General features: G+C 37.0%; 1 protein-coding gene across 4 annotated transcripts in view; it reads right to left on the bottom strand.

The window, feature by feature from the left end:
* Window positions 1–20,518, bottom strand: part of KLF12 (KLF transcription factor 12) — a 589,204-nt gene that overhangs the window by 326,675 nt on the left and 242,011 nt on the right. For 3 of the 4 annotated variants that reach the window (XM_076009379.1, XM_076009377.1, XM_076009378.1), the window contains exon 2: window positions 13,516–13,636. The exons of the other annotated variant lie outside the window; for it this stretch is intronic. The gene's annotated coding sequence lies outside the window, so the exon portion shown is untranslated. The remainder of the gene's footprint in view (window positions 1–13,515; window positions 13,637–20,518) is intronic. 4 annotated transcript variants of the gene reach the window in all.

Below are 20,518 nucleotides of genomic sequence, written 5' to 3'. Positions count from 1 at the left end.
ATCACTTAATAATTTCCTAATAATGCCCCATGGGTGTTATTAAAAATGCCAACTAAATATGCTAATTATTCATTTTTTCTTCATTTGTTTCCCCTGAAGTAAAATTTGAGTAGTATACAAATTAAAACTAGTGCTGCCGGCTCTTCTAAAAATTGCTATTATATAATATAAACAGTAAAAAATAGTTTTGCTATTTTCATTAAAAAAGTACCATGGACATATGCTGAAACTTACAGACAATACCTAAAAGTATAAATAAGGACATTAAAATCACGTAAATACTGACAGCAAATAATAGGTGTAGTTACTGTATTTGGTGTACGTGCTTTCATACGTGTACTCAGGTATACACATGTATAAATTCCAGAAGTTGCTCCTTAAATCCTGACTCCATACTTCCTATTGATGGGACCTGGAATTATTTAGCACCCTGATATTTCTGTTAGCTAATGTGCAAAATAGAGCTAATATTATTTACTTAGGGAAATGTGATTATTAAATGAGATAATCAACATAAAGCATTTAGCAAAGTAACACACGGCAAATGCTCATTACTATTAATATATCTCCTTGACATAAATGTTATTTTTGTAATCTACTTTCTTCATTTAATAACACCTCATAGACAAACTTCCACATCAATAAATTCAAAATGTTTTTAAACAACAGCTTACTGTTTCTTCTATCAATGTGCCATATTTAATTATATTTCTATTGGATAATTTGATTGCTTTGGTTTTTGACTGTAATAATCTGGTGAGCACGACCATACCTAAATCTTTGCACATACTCATAATTACATTTTTGAAATAAATTCCTAGAAGGAAAATTTCAAAGGGTTATCACATTTTAAATATTTATGCATATAGAAAAGTATAAATTTACACATGCTCCATCAGTGCACATATATGCATACATACCACCACATCCTATTCCCTAATATCTGGCATGGCCGTATTTTTAATTTTACCCAATCTGACAGCAGAAAAATAGTACTGTTTTAATTTGTATTTTTTGGACTACCAGTGAGATTAAGCATCCATTCTTTTATTGATTGGCCACATGTATGTATTCTCCTATGAAATCTCTGTTCAAATCTTTTCCCATCTTTATACTGGGCAGCTGCCATACGCTGGTTAAGAAATTGCTGCATTAAAAAAAAAAACACTACATTTTGCTGTTGTATATTATAAATAGTTTTCTCCAGGTTAGTTTACTACTTAAATTTACAAAAGTTTTATTATAAAGGTATATTTTATTTTTAAGTAGTCAAATATACCAATGTATTTCCAATTTATGACTTCTCGATTTGGAGGCACTCTTTAGAAATTTCTTCTACATTCCAGATGGATAAAGATATTCACATAAACTTACTTTAGTACCTTTGTACATTACCGTGGTTCAAGTTTTATGAAGCAAAGTACCAGGGAGATATCTCTGAAATCTTAGAATACCTTTTCTGAAAATATCTCAGGTTGGACAAGGCATAATGCCAAGGCAAACCACTGCATTAAGATGCTGTAGAAGAGGATTTATCTAAGCTTCCACAGTAGAATGCTATAAAAAGGCCCATCGTATACACTGGCTTAATATACTCACTATTTTTAGCAGTTAATTTTTATCCCAATCTATATACCTCTGTTCTACTTTCCAGGCCTGTTTATCCCAGAGCTTATTTCATATCTGCCCTCAAATATTATTCGAAGGAAGACTGCCCCACCAGTTCTCTGTTACAAAAGATCCTAGAATTTTTCCCTTTATTCTATAGCAGCTCTCAGTTCGAAGTAATAAAAACATATAGTTGTCTCCCAGTATTACTCCTGAACATTGGTTCCAGGCTCCCTGCCTCATACCAAAATCTTCAGATGCTCAAATCCCTTATATATTAATAACAAGGCAGTATGTTGTATTTGAATAAAATTATGCACATCCTCTGATATACTTTAAATCATCTCTAGATTACTTATAATACAAAATACAATGAAAATGTTATGCTAATAGTTGTTCTACGGTATTTTTTAATTTGTTATTTTTTAATATTTTTGATCTGTGGTTAGATGAATCTGAGGATCTAGTGTCTGCAGGTATGGAGGGCAGACCATATTTATATCAATTTGATTATCTGAACCATGCCAGGGATGATGATTATTTTAGATCCCCATTGTAGAAGTTGGCATCTAAATAGGTGCTCGATAATTATGTTGAAAGGGAAGAAGGAAAGTTTATGGTATAATTTTTATTTTCTTTGCATTTGCCTATTTTTCTAAAAACAAAAAATGTAAGGTCTAAATGAAGCCAAACCAAAGGCTGGTACTACAGTTCTTCTTTGGAAGTAATCAATCTTTCTCTCATAAAATTTTAGAAAAGCTGAAGACGGGGTAAGGAGCCTGCAGACTTAAGGCCACATGTGGTCTTCTATATCCTTAAGTGCAGCCTTTGGACTAAATCCAAATTCTACAGAACAAATCCTTTAATTTTTATTGATATTTTTTGTTCATCTTTTATATTTTTATTTTTTAAAAAAACAAATGTATTTAAAATATCAAAGAATAAATAAGATTCAGTGAAATAATCCTCCCGGATTGAAATGTACAATTAGAACATTAGTAAGCCATAAAGGCTAAATTAACAGCTGCCACACTCATGATTTAGTTCTAACTTTCCCTATGTGACTGGTGCCACTACCACACAAGGCTGGTTGGTGAGAGTTTAGAGATGAGTATGCCAGTCTATTATCAGCTTTTGACAGCAGTGTACCATGTTTCTGCCTGATGTGGAATTTGTGAATAGTTGGACAGCTTGACAGTATTTTTTAATTCTATCTGCTTAACAATCCATCATGTCAAAAGAAGACCAAGAGAACACTGAAGGAAGAAAAGAGATTTTTTTATGAGGATTGGGAATTGCAATATTATCTTGTTTCTGCTAAAGATAAGATGATTTGCTTACCTTGTGATACTGCAATATCAACATTAAAGAAATTCAAAGCTCATCAACATAACACTCATGAGGACCACAAATATTTTAAATTAGAGGGAGAGGCACAAAAGATTATATTACAGAAATTAAAAGATGGAAAGTAAATGCAAAGACAATTCTTTCAAGCAGCAATAAGACCTGGAAATAATGCCACTGAAGCAACTTACAAAGTAGCTTATATACTCAGGGAAAAAAGGGAATCCATTCAGTAATGCACAAATTGTGAAAGAATGCACTGTCAAAGCTGTATGATGCTTAGATCCCTATAACATTTCAAAAGACAAACAACTGACTCTTTCAAGGAAGACTATAACTTATTGACAGTATGAATTAGCCTGAAACTCAACAATTTCATGCAATACTTCAGAAAGAAAATATATATTAGTCAATCTCTTTGGATGATTCAACTGATAACACTCACGTGACACAGGTTTTATACTTCATTTTGGTCACAACAGAAGATTTTCTTTGCTACAAAGAGTTACTACTCACTTTGGGCACTCTTGGGAACAGAACACCGGGGAATGGATACCTTTAACTTTCAAGGTAAATGTCATGAAGTTGGGCTGAATTTGGTAAATTTAGTAAGTATTATGTACAGATGGTGCACCTTGCATTACAGAAAAACATGAAGGGTTTATTGCACAGATTTAAACAAAGTATTAACAGATCCAGATGCTCTCGTTTCTTTTCATTGTATCTTGCATCAGCAACATCCTGTGATAAAGCTACTGTTTTAAGTGACACTTTGCAACAAGTTGTAAGTATTGTTAACTATATTTGTGCAAATGCAACAGGGCATCCTCAGTTTTGTAACATGCTAAAGTTACATGATGAGGTATCCAGAGTGGATTTGCTGTATCATTCTAAAGTGCACTGACTGTCCCAGGGACAGGTGTTAGCCAAAATTTTATCTCTGTGAGAACAGATAGTTAAATTTTACAAAGAACAGAATCAGCAATGTGAATTATTCAAAGAAGATTTCTATAGGAATGCGGCATTTCTGTGTGATATCATGTCAAAGCAAAACAACTTGAATGTTTTCTTTGCAAGGTAAAACTAAATCTATATAATATGTGGCCAAAAAAAAAAATCCAAGCATTTGGGGAAAAAAACTACCTTTTTTCAAAACATTTTTTCTTCAAAAGGAAATTTCAGATGAACCTTTTCCCCAGTTAGCAAAGGCCTTGATTAGCAGGATGATATATGCGAATTATTTGAAGAATACGCAGCTGTTATAGACCTATTCACTAGAGAATACAATGAAACGTTCACTGACTTTGAGAAGCATGACATCACACTCAAATTAGCATTTCAGCCTCCCCAAGCTGATACCACCAAGGCACCTAAAGAACTACACATGAAATTGATTGCACTCTCAGTAGATGACATTTTAAAGTCATTGTCTGATGCTAAGAAAGATCCAATTGAAATATGGGAAAATATGCAGAATACCCACACCAGAAAAAAAAAACGCTTTCTTGCTTTTCAACCACTTACTGCTGTGAATCCACATTCTCCTATCTAACCCAAATCAAGGCACCCTTAAGGTCACAAATCACTGATACCCATCCAGAGGATCAACTGAAACTGCAGACCTCCACGCTACAACCAAATACTCAAATGCTTTCCAACAAAAAGCAGAGAGAACGTCATTCAAAGATTAACTTTAAAAGTAACAAAATAGTTTTAATTTTTTTAAATTATTAAGTACATAGTAGTTAGGTTTTTACAAAATCATGCACATTTTTAAGTGTATCTAACTGAAGTTTCTTGAATGTGGCCTTATTTGATTCCAGCTAAATTAATGTGGCCTTCCAACATGAAAAGGTTCCCCAGCCCTGGCTGAAGAGTCATATTCATTCTAAAAATTCATTTCTCAGGGGTTGAAAGGGGAATATATTTTTCATCCTAAAATGACCTCCTGCATTGTGTTATTCACTTCAAGTTCTTAAAAATGGGTAAATATCAGTATTTTTTCAGATGCTCTTTAGATTTAAATTGTATACAAAACAAAAAACCCCACTTGATTTCTAAGACTGGTAATCAAAGAGTAACTAATTCCAACCTGCATAGAGTTTTGCAGTTTAGAGAGTGTTTATAAATTCTTATTTACTATTCACAATTTTAATGTAAGATAGAGATTCACAGTCAGGGAAGGCCCTCACCTTGAACTAAGAGATCTAGGAGTGGAAGGACTTGAACCCAGGATGTCTGAGCCATCCAGCGACACACACAGTGGCCAGCCAGCACCGGATGCAGTCCCAGCCCCAGCCCCTGTCCCTGAATGCTTCCACCTACAACCCCACCATTCACTAGCTCCTTATGAACCACCCCAAACCAGATGTTCCCTCGGTCTTCAGATTTCCCTCAGACCACTTCTATACCTATAACAGTGTATTCTCTAAATCCACTACTAAAATATCTCATGCCCTATTATTTTTGCATAACTTTGTAAGTCCTTTTCTCCCACTTGTAGATCGATCCTCTTGGCTCCTCAAAGATAAAGGCTTTTTTTAACTTCCCACTGTACCTACTCTAAGAGTTAAAAATTGATTGTTAATCAACTGGAACAGGGAGGCTATGTTCTAAAAAATGAAAAACAAGCTATTTTTAAAGGCTTTGCCTGCCACTCACCCAGACTGGTCGTCCACACGCCCACCCGCGGGCTCCCAGATCCGCTCACGATGCACACAGACACATGAGAACATGACCAACAGGGACATGGCGTTCCCAAGACAGGCTGAAGTTTTTAAACCTGAGGAGGTGGCAAAACCTTTCCTATCCCACGGATGTGGAAATGGGGTGGGACTAGGGGTTCACCTGGGGTGGCTTTTCTTTGCAAAACAGTTTTTTTTTGTTTTTTTTTGCTTTGTTTTGGTTTTTTGCTAGCTTCAGCCCCAATAGGAGCTCCATGGTGGGACAGAAAGAGTCAGGACAGGAAAACAAGAGCAGAGTCAGCAGGAGAAGGTTCTTTCACTGCCAGTGATGAAATTCCCAAGAAACTTCCATTACTGGGTCTGCCAGCACAATGAAACGTGAAAGAATAGTGAGGGAAGAGGATGTAGAGATGGTGCCTTCTCTCCCATGTCAACAAGGTCTCATTCTGACGAATTTATCACCCATGTGTAAACTTCGCCATGTTGTCTCTTTTTAACTTTGTGACATGACAGTAAAAGATTTTCTTTTTTAAAAATCTGAACTATTTCCTAAAGGAAAAATTTCCATAAACATCTACTTCTTCCCTTCTATATCTAACGTTTCCTCCTTAGATACAGGAGGAAGTGCTTATCTAAACACTGATGGTTGTATCTGCACCCCAGCCTGCTATATTCACCCTCAAAAGATGGAATCCCTTACAACACGGTCATCCATTTAGATGCCCCTAGGTCTCCCGCATGCATCCATCTTCATATCCTCAATTATGCACAAAACATCCACTGCTGTGCCAATTAAAACCTGAATACTCCAATTCATTGCATATGAATATGTAATTTTTTTTTTTGCTCATGAAATCATTTTCTAAGATGCACCTGTCAAAATTTAACTCATCAATATTGTTGATTCTAATTTTTAGCGTTCTATTTAGGCTTTGCAACTTGATGCATTTTTTGGATAATGAATACAACATGTGGTGTCTAAGTTCTTATAATGGGAGTGGACTCCCATTATGATAATGCTAACAATTCTTAAGCCTGGGTAAGCCAAAAATTAAGATAATTTTTTAAAAACAGAAAATGTGCAAGCTCATCATCAATGAGGGATGCTCTATGGACGGGGAAATAGTCACAAAGGCAGTCATTACTTCTGTTTTTTAATGAACAGAAACATAATTCTTTTACATGCCATAAATGCATAAACTAATGTAAAGCAAAAGGTCAGGACTATTAACTTGTAATGGGGGGTGGGGTAGCTATAAAAGAGTAGCAAAAGAAGCTTTGTGGGTATGAAACCCCACATATACAAGATCTGTACCTTGACTCTGGTGGTGGTTACACAAATACATGTTACAAAACAAAACTTATACATACACATACATACATGAGTGCATATAAAACTAGTGAAACCTGATCTGTGGATTGTACCAATGTCAATTTTTTGGCTTTGATACTATACTGTATTCGTGAGAGATGTTACCATTGCGGAAACTGGTAGGGAAGAGATAAGGGATCTCCCTGTACTTGGGGGACAAGAGAGAAGAAATTCCTGTGAATTTATAATTATTTCAAAAAGAAAGGCTGACAGTTGCAAACACTGTTTGCCAGACGTACATATAATACATTGATTACATTGTGTATTCATTCGACCAACATTCATTAAGTCCATACAGTAGCCTGGCATTGCTCCACGTGCTGGGGCTACAGATACGAAATGATGTAATCTTTGATCCTAAGGATTCACAGCCTAGTCTTCCACCACAAAATGAGTGCATGAGAGACAAGAAAGTACAATTGTGTTCCACATGGAGAAGACACGTGAGCATCTGCAGTTGGTCCATATATCATAGTCAAACTCTACATTAAAGCAAATGTATTTGTTAATCATCATTCCGTTCACAAAATAAGTGATTATATATGGCTATAATAAAATGGTAATACTAACCTACAGTTCACATTATTGAAACCTCAACTCTGGGGAGAAATTTTTGCTGAATTCATTTTCAACTTAAGAGCAAAGAGTGCTTCACTTAATATAAGTTGACTGCTTTTGTAAGAAAGGGGGTGTGTATTTGACTTCAAAAGTTCAATGTTTCTTTTAAATTGCTTTTTAGGATACATCTTTGGAAATGTTATTAAATTTGTTCAAGCTAAATTTATAGCTTAGTTTAAAACATAAAAATTTAAGGGCAATAACATCCCAGAAAAAAATGCTTTATGTTATTAAGCATCTAAAACTAGTAAAAGAACATTAACCTGGAATGGATACTACTATTTTCAAAAATACAGTTACCACTTCACTTTACATACGTGCTTTCCTAGAAAAGTTTTGTAAAAACAAACTATTTCATTTTAAATTAACATATTTTATTTAAGCGATGTTTTTCTTTGGTTCTGATTTTTCAATTAATAATATCTTGATATTTTAATTTTAATTTGTTGCTCTCTTTGCCAGGTTGGTCTAAACACATTTTAGGGTTCCTTTATCCTTCTCATATTACACCTGAAAAATGCTACATAAAAAAATAATTCTGTAAAAAATTAAAAAACAAATAATGGCACTACTGTGCTTTGGACTTATTAAGATTTATTACAAAAGAGATTACTTCTGGAAATGGAGAAAAATAAAGTACTGATATTACATTTCAAAAACTTAATACAATTACAATCAAGATAAAAATTCTACATACATCTTTAGCCTCAGCTTGGATAATCACTGGATTCAAGATGACAGAGGTAAGGATACTCATGCCGACGACACTAAACTGTCGTCTGACACACAGCATCATCCAAGAATGCCTCAAAATTTTTACCTATGAGCTATCATTCAAAAATTCAACACAAAATAGTGACTTACCATCATCAATGTATAAAATATGGTTTGTTCAAACACCAACTCATGAATGTTGAAGACTGATGTGGTGTTCATAGACATTCTAGATGAAATGATTCAACTACAGGTTTCATGTATTAAAATATATAAGTGGTAAATCACACATATAGGACCCTTTGCTCAAATTTTCCTTAATAAAATAAATGACCATCAGAATATCATGTCTCTCAAAACTTTCTCCGCCAGTTTAAGATGTGTAAATCACAGAGTTCTAATAAACAGGACAGGCGTAGTAGCCACGATGTAGGAATAACTCATCATCACTTATATTTTTTAGAGTCTACAGTATGCTAGGCACAGTGCCAAGTGCTAAGGATTTGACAGTCACGCAAAGCAGACAGGATTCACACCATCACAGAGTGGTCTATGAGGCAGAGAAAAGAGTGTGCTCCATGCCTCTGGTTAAGGAATTCCACACGGTGCAACACAGACCACCTATCACACCTGAGGAAGACCGACGCCCCTAGTGGACGCACTGAACATCTGCAGTCCTGGCCTGGGTCACACAGACTCCAGAAATCCTGAGGAGCCGTCATCATGTCAAGAACAGTTAAAGGAAGGAAACAGACATCCAGTAGTACAAACTTAGGGCCAACATCCGTATGCCTACAAATTCTCTTCCTTTCCATTTCCAAGCAACTTAAGATTGACAAAAAAGCTCTCGGAATACCTTATTTAGACACATTGACTATATTATATAGCAAAGCTGTTGCTGTGAACAGGCATTTTTCTCCAAGATTCCTTTAAGTGGTCCCTTCTTAAACACATACCCTACCTACAATATTAAGTCATACAAACCAGTTTTCCAAAAGCTGAGATAGCCAAGAAGGTTCTTACCAACTTACCACGATAATTCTTGCCTCAGTAAAGCTGGCCAGAACGAAAACCAGCCCTTTTAATTTCCACCCTCCGTCTCCAATGTCTCTTTGACCCACAAGCTTGACATCATCTCCAACCCCATTCACCCAGACCTTCCCCATTCCATTAGTTGTGAAGTCCTATGGGTTCTGTCTGAGAAGGACTCTCAAACTGAGCCCTTCTTTTTCATTTGCATTGCCTCAACAATTGTCCAGAGTGGCATTAAACAAAATCCACAAGATAGCACCAAACCACATCTCCAAAATTACTTCCCCCCATATACACGTCTTACCCCACAGCCACCGTTGACTATCTGTGCACACCTTTTCTCCTTAGCACCTTTGCTCGTATTGTTCCTTCCCCCTCAAATACCTCTGACAGAGATGACATCTCCTTCACATCCTAGCTCTAAAGCAACTTTCTCAAAAAAAAAAAAAAAACTATGCCCTAATTCTCTACCATCTCTGAACTCCTACACTATTTTGTCTTGTAGTACAGTAACTTATGGAGTAGTCATTGTAGAATTATTTATGTAAGGAAAAGACTTGCCTTGCCCCACCCAGTTTAAAGATGTATCATATTTGCCTTTTTGTGATTACCATCCCTCAGATGGGACACTACACATAGGATGTGATTAATAAATATTTATCAAATGAAATGGACTTTGAACATGCACGCTAAGACATTGACTTAGTCTCAAATGCAAGCATTGTGTAGGCAGGGCTAAAACTTTGAAGGATGGGAGGAAGAGACTGTAACAGTTCAATTTACTGCAGTAACCAATCCTTCTTAATCACCAAAATCCACAGCTGAACTTAATGAAAGATACCCAAAGTCAAAGACATGACCTTAAAACAGGGAAGAAAAAACTCAGGGCAGAACAGCAAAATTTTCAAAGCAATCTCTTGAGTTAGAATGCCTTGGCCCAATCTTACCTCCCTACATGTGTAAACATAGGTAAGGTATGTTTAATTGCTCCTCAATTTCGTCTGCAAAATGAGGGTTATAATTCATATAAACATATAAAATATGTATATGCTCAATAAGCACTATATAAGTGTTTGCTATTATTATTTTCTGTAATGTATACATTTTAGTCACAACATATTATTAAGAATGAGGTTATCTACTGGTTGATTATTAATAAAGTCCCAAGTGCATTTACCATGAGGACCCAATTCTGAAAATATATCTGACTTGGTAGCATTTCTCTCTTCCAGGCAGTATTCCATGTTTTCAACGTAAGAATGATATCAAAAGGTCAGAGTATCCCAAAGATTGTTAACAAGCAAACCGAGAACTATGTTGAACATTACTTGAGTTCGGGCTCTAAGAATCCTGGTTACAGACTGAGTCTGAATTGACTGAAAGACTTGATGGATTGCCCAGTCTTAACATCAATTAAGTAAAACCCGGTAAGTATGTCCAAAAGGGTAATAAAATAATTCAGAAGGCCTTCATAAATATGTAACATTAAATATTTGCAATGTGTCACTCGATCAAACAGATAAGATCTATACTTCAGGGAACAGGAACTTATAAAGCACCTAAATGAATCTGAAAAAAGCATTATCTGAGGCAGAAATTAAAACCGAGACAGCACAATGAATCTCTACCGGTAGGAAGCTGTTGTAGTGCCTAGATATCCCAGGAGACACAGCAAAGTAGGAAGAGACCTAGCAAAACAGGAATCAGAGATTTGAGAAAGCAGCAAAGATTAGTCAGGATCCTGCACAAGATTAACTGAATGGGGGGGGGGGGGGAATCAAGAAAAGTAAAAATGATTCCCCACGTAGTAAGATCTGACTAACTGACTGAAAAACCTCCCCACAAGGTTAAGCTGAGATCCCCTTCATGAGATATTATTTTTTCATTAAGTCTGTAAATTTGAAAGATTGGATGAAATATGGGGTTCTAGCACTACTCAAGCTTTTCTAATTATATCCTGCTAATGGCCAGGGGAAAATAAAATTAAGACCCTTATCCTCTGACAGATTAAACCATTTTAAACATCAAAAATTAATGCATTCAAATGCTTCAAAGGAATATAATATGCTTACTGATGACTAAATACAAGTGTGGGGAAGGAGCACAGGCTAAGATCATTCACAGTAGCTTGAACGAAAGCCATCCTGTCTCTGGACAACTGTAAAACTCATCCCAACATCCCTGCAAAAATAACAGGCCCAGTGGAAAAGTCAAGTTTAACAAGGGTGGGTGGGTGGGTGGGTGTGTGTGTGTGTGTGTGTGTGTGTGTGTGTGTGTGTGTGTACACCCTCTGCTTTCGTAATGGTTTCATTGTTTCTTGAAATGTCACTAAGATATAGTACATTAGGACTATACACATACCTTGGTCCTTGACCATGACAACTAGTAAAAGCCACCAAGCTCCCATTTCTTAAAAGCACCGATTAATTAATGCAAAAGGGATAAAAGGAGTATATGACAGAGTGAGTTTAAATTTTTCTTAGAATTCCTTGAGGAACGCTTACATTTCTCTATTCAAGGTAATATTTATGTGTTCAATAAAAACTGAAATGTAAAAGTTGGGCAATGGATCTAGTTTTAATAAATTAGGCAGGTCCCCACAGCAATTGCTGTGTGGGTTGAAAGAAGAGTGGGAGAGCATTAAATCCATTAAACACTCCTACAGTAGTCTATCTTTACTGACAATCTTACAGAGAATTCCGCATCTATTCTTATTGCCACCAACAATATACAATACTCTTTAACGCATCATGTTTCATTTCTATGCCTGTTTGGCAAAGCTGCAAAAAACAAAAAGAATGATGTGGTCAATCGATCAATAACTTCTCCAGTCAGAGTATTAATAAAAACTTCTTACACCTTGCCCTTAGATGAATGACTTGGAGTGCTCAGGCAAATAAGCCACCTTGCAAAAAAGGATCAGTGAGAGAGAAAAACTCATCCCTCTGCACGCTGCAGAGGCATGGAAGGGAAAATACCCAGAAACCATACCCCCTTATTCCATACTCTGACCACAACCACCCCACCTTCTTCCTATACTAGCACTGTCACTTGGGATGTGTCATTCTGTCTCTGTAAATGGGACAATAAAATAAAAGCACCTGCCCTGCAACACCCCAACAAGCACACCTAGCACCCAGATCTTGGTTACTAGTATCATTCCCCAGTAAGAGGCACCAGGGTTCCTTGGAGAAATGACTGATTGTAGAGGCAGAAGATATACAGCAATAACTGGTGCAGGAGATATACAAAAGGAGCATGAAGCATCTCTTTGGTAGTGCTGAAAAGTAGAGGAGTGTTATAAAACAATTTTTTTTAAATTCCAGTGCTTTGGGAGGATCACTTAAGGCCATGAATTTGAAACCAGCCTGGGCAACATACAAAAAAAATTTAAAAATTATCAGGGCATGGTGACACAAGCCTATAGTAGTAGCTACTCTGTAGGCTGAGGAAAGAGGATCACTTGAGCCCAGGAGTTTGAAGTTACAGTGAGCTATGATCACATCACTGCACTCCAGCCTGGGTGACAGAGCAAGACCCTGTCATTAAAAACTAAAAAAAAAAAAAAAAAAATTAAATACACAATAATGTAGGAATAATAGAGATATGTTAGAGGGATATAAAAGCCAACTAAAACATTACTAAAGGCCAAAGCTGGAACAATGTGAGCAACAAAATAAAGCTGTGCTGGGTTCTAATCCACAATATAAAATAAATACCCATGAGTAAACATTGATGTAAAAAAACTATCTGATAGGTAGATTACATAGATAAGATAGACAGAATGAGGGAGAAGAGACAACTCTCACAAGCAGAAGAATTCCAAATAAGTGTATACTTTACACTCAAGGAGGTGGAGTATAGCTCCCCTCTCCTGAAGTGTAGGGGATACACAGTGACTTCCTTCCAAAGAGCACACTAAGGGAAGACGACAACTTCACAGTGGAGAAACCTGGCAAACCCTATTTCATCTAAGGCCACATTAACAGAGATAAGCCATTTTGATAGCAGCACCCTGGATGTGATGGAATAAGAATGGCACTTTACCTGCATGGTCCTTCCCCCAAAAGCCCAGAACCCTTAACTCATCATGAGAAGGGCATCAGACAAATCACAACTGAGAGACATTCTGCAAAATACCTGACCAGTACTGCTCAAACTGTGAAGGTCATCGAACACAAGGGAAGTCTGCCACTCTGTCGCAGCCAAGAGGAATCAGAGACGTGACCATAAGATGTAGCCTGTTATGCCGGATGGGATCCTGAAACAGAAAAAGGACTTTAGGGAACTGAAGAGATCTGAATAAAGTACGGCAGGTCCCCAAATAATGTTGTTTTGTTCAACGTCATTTCATATCACAGATGAGGGGAAAAAGAAAGAAAAATAAATTGATTCTCAGCCCAGCCCACTGTCCGTGTGGAGTTTGCACATTCTCCCCATGTCTGCATGAGTTTTCTCCAAGTATTCCAGTTTTCTCCCATATCCCAAAGCTGTGCACATTAGGTGAGCTGGTGTGTACATGGTCCCAAGCTGAGTGTGTGCATGAGCACACCCTGCAATGGGATAGCGCCCTGTGCGTGGTTGGTTCCTGCTTTGCACCCTGAGCCACTGGGATGGGCTCCAGCCACCTGCAACCATGACCTGGAATAACTGGGTAAATGGTTATCTTACTTGTTTTTATTAATCTTTCTTAAATGTATGTACAACTCACATTGATTTCAATGGTTAATATTAGAAGTGTTTTAGTCTTTATTTAGAAATTGGTGATGTTTTTGTGATCAGAAATTTGCTATAGGAACTTAATTCTTCTGTATAGTAAAATTGGTTTGGCTATACATCATTTCACTTGAAGTTTTAGTTTCCAAGAACCTATCAGTGATATTAAGTGGGAACTGACTATATGGTCTTTAATAATAATGTATCAATATTGGCTCATTAATTATTAAAAAAATATCATGCCAAAATAAGATGTTAGTAATAGGCGAAACTGGGTGACAGGTATATGAGAACGCTCTGAATTATCTTCATAATTTTCCTATAAATCTACACTTTCAAAAAAATAAAAATTTTTAAAAATTCCTGCCTTACCTTCTATATAAGGTTAAATTTTTTAAAAGTTTAAGGAAGTATGTAGTTTGTTCATAGGCTATGCCACCTACAAATGTATTAAAAAAATATTATACTCTTCCATTTATTTTGGAAAAGAAACATATTCCATTTCACTTTGTGGAGGGGACCTCTTGGAGATTTGCTTTTCCATCCAAAAAAAAAAAAAGACTGAGAATAACTGTATCACTGGGTAGGGCTCTTAGAAATGATCCTAAGAGATAAGAGGAGTTACCTATAAGAGATAACAAATTAGGAATGAATCATATAACGTTGTTCATTTCTCAACTATAGTTGAGACAATTTGCTCAGATACACTGTAACCACTCTAGTAAGAAATGTTTAATTATAAATATATGAAATGATCTCTATTTAGAAGATACGATTTTCTTTTACCACAGATATTTTCATTTGATCATCTTACTACTTACATCTATATAAGCAAAGAATACTTTGTACTTTCCTTACTATACCATTATATGTATTAATTTTATCTCTTTACTATTATTCATTCCCCTATAAATTATTTATTTTGTCATTCATTGCTTTCCTTGGAAAAAAACTACTGAAAAACACAGAAAAATCAAGAAATTAACATATGTACTAGTTTTTAAACCATAGCAATAGGAAGTCTAATTGTATATAATACAACCGGACATATATTTATCATCCCAGCATCTTCTCTGAATCAGCCCTCTTCCATTCCAGGGAAATTCTGCTTAGTCTATGTGTTTGGGTAAGGGATGTCCCTTACCCTCCGTAATAGCGGTGGGCTATGACCCAAGCCTAATTGATGTGGGTGTTCTCCCTGGTTACCTTGACTGGTTTAGGAAATGGGTGACCAGACCAACAGCTTAGTTATCAGAGAAGTGTTTGCTCTTTCTCTGAGAATATAAGATGTCTTCATGATAGAAATGTGATGCAACCAGCAGCTAAACAGCTGCCATGTTTTTTGTTTTGTTTTGTTTTATTTTGTTTGAGATAAAGTCTCACTCTGTTGCCCAGGCTAGAGTGTCGCGACATCAGCCTAGCACACTGCAACCTCAAACTATTCCTAGTCTCAAGCAATCCTCTTGCCTCTGCCTCCCGAGTAGCTGGGACTATAGGCATGTGCCACCATGCCCAGTTAATTTTTTTCTATATATATTTTCAGTTGTCCAAACAATTTCTTCCTATTTTTTTTTTTACTAAAGACAGGGTCTTGCTCTTGCTCAGGCTGGTCTCGAACTCCTGAGCTCAAATGATCCACCCGCCTTGGTCTCCCCAGGGTGCTAGAATTATAGGCGTGAGCCACCGTGCCTGGCCCTGCTGCCACGTTTTGATAGCCTGAGAATAAATCAGGCATAGGCAACAAAGCTAAAAAGTGAACAGAGAAACAGAGTACTAAGGATACTACTTAAATTGCTGCATACAGCAGTACTGAAACACAGCTTTACCACTCAGATGTCCTGGTTCCATAAACCAATAAACCACAAACCCTTTTTTGATTGAGTTTCAGCTGGTGTATCATTTAAGATTACATTTAGCTGCAAATGTCAGGAAACTTAAAAGGACAATGGCTTAGACATGGCGGAAGTTTCTATTTCTCTCATTCAGAGTGCAAAGTTGGGCAGTCAAGGGCTGGTATGTTAGTTGTGCTGCCCCAAGTTTAACAGAACCCATGTACATTCCAGTTCATAGCTCCATCATCCCTGGTGGACTCCCTGGAGTTGGACCCTACCCTAATGGTTCAATATGGCAGCTAGATTCCAGCCATCAAGACCATATTCCGAGCAACAGAAGTGAAGAGAGGAGGAAGGTGTGAGGCAAAGGGAATGCATGAGGGGACTTTACAAGTGGGTTCCCAGAAGCTGCTAGACTATATATCCACTTATATTTCATTGGTTAGAACTTAGCTGGCCACATCTAGAGGGTAGAAAATGTCACCTTTAATGTCAGCAGCCATGCACAAAAGTAAAAATCCTAATATAATAGAAGAAGAAAGGAAAGAACTAACACTGAGTAATAATCAGCCTATGTCACAGCTGGATTTCCATAATTTCCAACCAAAACAACTAATATAAATCATGTGCTACATATGTTCTTTCAACAACCATATTTTTCTTCAAAATGAGAACTCTAAGGCATTAAATCATCATAGTATTTATGTTCTGGGAATCCCACATAGCAATGAGGCATACTTAGAAGACAGCAATATTTATACCTAATTTCACATTTTAGAACATTCCAACTTTGAGAGTAGACCTTTATCCTGTGGTCCAAAGTTGCTAACATAAGGATAAATTTAATGCTAACATAAGGAATTAAAATCTGGAAGAGGTAAGGAAATTCTAAAAAAACAATAAGAAAAAGACAAGAAACCCAATAGAAGAACTTGGTAAAACATATAGATAACAGATTAACAGAAAGCAAAACTCAAATGGCCAACAAATATGACTTTTGGGTAAAGGAAGCAGATTGATCATAAACACTGACTTTCACCCTCTCACTGATTCAAGTAAAATGAGAGAGAATAGATTTTTCTTTAGGTATAGAATGTGAGATGAGTCAACAACAACAAAATTATTTTGGAAAAGGCAAAAATGCAGATGGAAGAAAGGTTCAAGGGTTTAGCAGACCTTTGAAAGCTGATGGGGCTACACCAACTGTGAGGAAATGTAAAAAGCAACCTGACCTAGCCAACAAAACCTCCCAGAATCTGGAAACCTGTCAGCTCCATGTGACTAGAAATGGAGGTAAAAGTTGAGCTAAAGCAAGGAGGATTGGCTGACTATCCATCTAAGAATTAGTTAGATCTCCAAATATCCTAATGAACACAGCTAGATGACTACCGCTCTCACCCTAGAGGAGAAGCAGTTTATTCCCAATACAGAGTCAAACCAGGGCTCCACTGCAGGACACCAGGGACACAGTGTGGGAGACAAACCCAAAGGAGAACAGTGAAAGAGGAAACAATGTCGGGACACACAGTTTCTTTGGATTCAGAATGCAAACCACTGGCAGCCTGGTCTACACTTGTAAGCAGGAGTCCGGAAGGTTCTTCCGTGGAAAACCTAATTAGCCCTAGAATCAAGCCTAAAACGTTTCCTGCCCTCAGGGGCTCAGCAAATACCAAACCAGCTGTACTGAGAAGCCCACAGACCAGCTCAGAGCCTCCAGGAAGCTGCTTAGTGTCCCAAACAAGAGATCACAGTTATTCCCCAAATAAGAAGAGGGCATCATTAAAAAAGGATTATTTCACAGAACAACAAAATGTTCTTAGAAATTAAAAATATGATAGTGAAAAAACAAAATAAAGCAATAAATAAAAGGATGGGGAGAGAATAAGGACATGATCTTCAGAAAGTAAAACAAGACTGAAAATAGGAGCAAAATAATAAGAAAACTGGAATTTCAGCCCAGGGTATCCAACATCTGAATATGCAACTTACAGACAGAAGAGAGAAAATGGAGATGAGGAAGACAGAATCAACCAAATAGGAACACCTCGGTCCCCAAACTCTCACTCTCCGAACTCAAGAACCGAATAGATGGGGAAAATAAATTCTGAAGTATTCTCTGGAGGAACAGTACCTCTGACACCTCCCAGTGTCACTGCTTGCTATCTCAACTCAGTAATGGAATCAATTTGGACACAAGAGATTTCTGTACTGGGGGTTGGGGGAGAGGATCCCTGAAAGAAGGATTTTAGTTTAGAGAATGACAGGGCCCACTGAGCACCCTGCAAAACTTGATGAATACAGACCGCACAAGGCACATCATTGACAAATACAGAACACTTGGAACAAGACAGCACTTCTACAAGATTTCAGAAGGAAAAAGAAGGGGGGGGTAGTAATTAACAAAAGTAACAAAAGTACTGGGAATCTTAATGACTTCCAGATGGAATCTAGAGTGGAAGGATGCTTCAAAATGCCAAAGGAAAATGATTTCCAATCCTGAATTACAGACCTAGCTACACTATCAGTCAAGTATAAAGGTAAAGATGTAATATTTTACACATGCTACATTCCAAAAAGTTCACCTCTCATACAACCTCCCTACCCAGGAAAAAAGAAATGCTACACAAAGAAGTGAGTAAATGAATAAGGAAGAAATGATAGGACAAGGAGACAAGGGACACAAGAGGGAGGGGAGGGTGGTTATGGTTAAGCCCCAGGATGAGGGAGGGCCAAGCACATGGCACAGCACACCTGATGCCCCGGAGAAGAAGGGCTTGACAGATACCTGCCAAATCTGAAAGCACTTAGAGGAGACTCAGACAACTCTTGAGTTTGAAGCAGTGATAAGAACATTGAAAACAGAAAACACAGAGGAAAAAGCTCCATGTTATTGTTCTGGGCAATGAGTTTTTGGGATACAATCCCAAAAGCACAGGCAACAAAAGCAAAATAGACAAATGAGATTGCATCAAACTAAAAAGCTGTGTAGCAAAGAAAACAATCAACACAGTGAAGAGATTACCTAAGGAATGGAAGAAACTACCTGCAAAACACACATCTGATAAGGAGTTAATATCCAAAATATACAAGGGAAGAAAAAGAGGAAAAAAAAATAACCCAATTAAAAAAATTGGCAAAAGGCCTGAATAGACATTTCTCAAAAGATGACGTACAAATGGCCAACAAGTATATCGAAGGTCCTCAACATAATTAATCATAAGGAAAGTCCAAATCAAAACCACAAGAAGACATCACCTCACAACTGTCAGGATGGCTATTATCAAAAAGACAAATCATAACAAGTGTTGAAGATGTGGAGAAAAGGGAACCTCTTTACACTGTTGGTGGGAATTCAAGTTAGTACAGCCATTATGGAAAACAGTATGCAGGTTCCTCAAAAATTAAAAACAGGACTATCGTATGATCCAGCAATCCCATCACTGGGAAATGAGATTGGTATGTTGAAGAGATATCTGCACTCCTATGTCTATCACAGCACTGTTCACAATAGCCGAGATATGGAATCAACTTAAATGTTTGTCAGTGGATGAATGGATAAAGACAATGTGCCACATGTACACAATGGTATTCCATCACTAACTCTACAGAGCACTCCCGCACATTAGGGACATGTTTGAAGCATGATGGAAAGGGTGCTTGGGAGGTGGTGAGATGCAGGGTGTGACAACAGGCAGAGGGGAAGTAGGGGCTGAAGGAAGATACACTGAAATGAGTGAAACAAGAGAGGTGCCTTCCTGGTACTAATAAAGGGGCGATGAGCTGAGGAGTGGGATGGACTCAATCGTCTACATGAGGGAATCGAAAACACCATCATCTCTCACCACCAAACCTCATCCCCCTCCCCAGGAAAAGAAAGAGCCAGAAGTCGGATTAGGAATAGAAGAAAAGAGCATTAGGAATCAGAAGATAAAGATTCCAAAGATCTACTGTTAGATAGGAAGAATAAATTCCAATGTTCCATTGCACAGCAAGGTGACTATAGTTAATAATACAGTATATATTTCAGAGAGGATTTTGAATATTCTCACCACAAAGAAATGATGTTTTGAGGTGTTGGGTTTGCTAATTACCCTAATTTATGCATTGTACACATGTATCAAAACATCACATATGTATCACATAACTATGTGCAATTATGTGTCTACTAAAATAAAAAACTTAAAAAAAAAAAGATAAGGATTCCAAATCTAGCTCCAAAACCATCAAGCTATATGACTTGAAACAAATTATTTTACCTTTCTATGACTCAGGTTCTATATCTATATATATCTATGTATATATATTTTTTTAAAAAAGGAAGATAAAAATAACTTTTTAGAGTGATTGTGAAAATTAAACTACAAAATACACTATAAATATCAGTTTCTTAAGCCCAGAAACTGGATAACAGCCTAAATGTGAAGTGTCCCTGATATGGCATCACAAACACAGTGCACACCGTGTAGGTCATCTCTCTAGAATAACTGGGTCACAGACAGAAATTCTCATGGTTTGTTTACCTGCCACCCATGAGATAATGCTAAGAATTACACTTTTTTTTTTATTAGTCCCATTCTTGGGACAACTATTTTCTA

Source organism: Microcebus murinus, chromosome 13, assembly GCF_040939455.1.
Source record: "Microcebus murinus isolate Inina chromosome 13, M.murinus_Inina_mat1.0, whole genome shotgun sequence".
NCBI lineage: Eukaryota > Metazoa > Chordata > Mammalia > Primates > Cheirogaleidae > Microcebus > Microcebus murinus.
The sequence above is the reverse complement of the archived record's forward strand: the minus strand, read 5'-3'. Positions and strand labels throughout refer to the sequence as shown.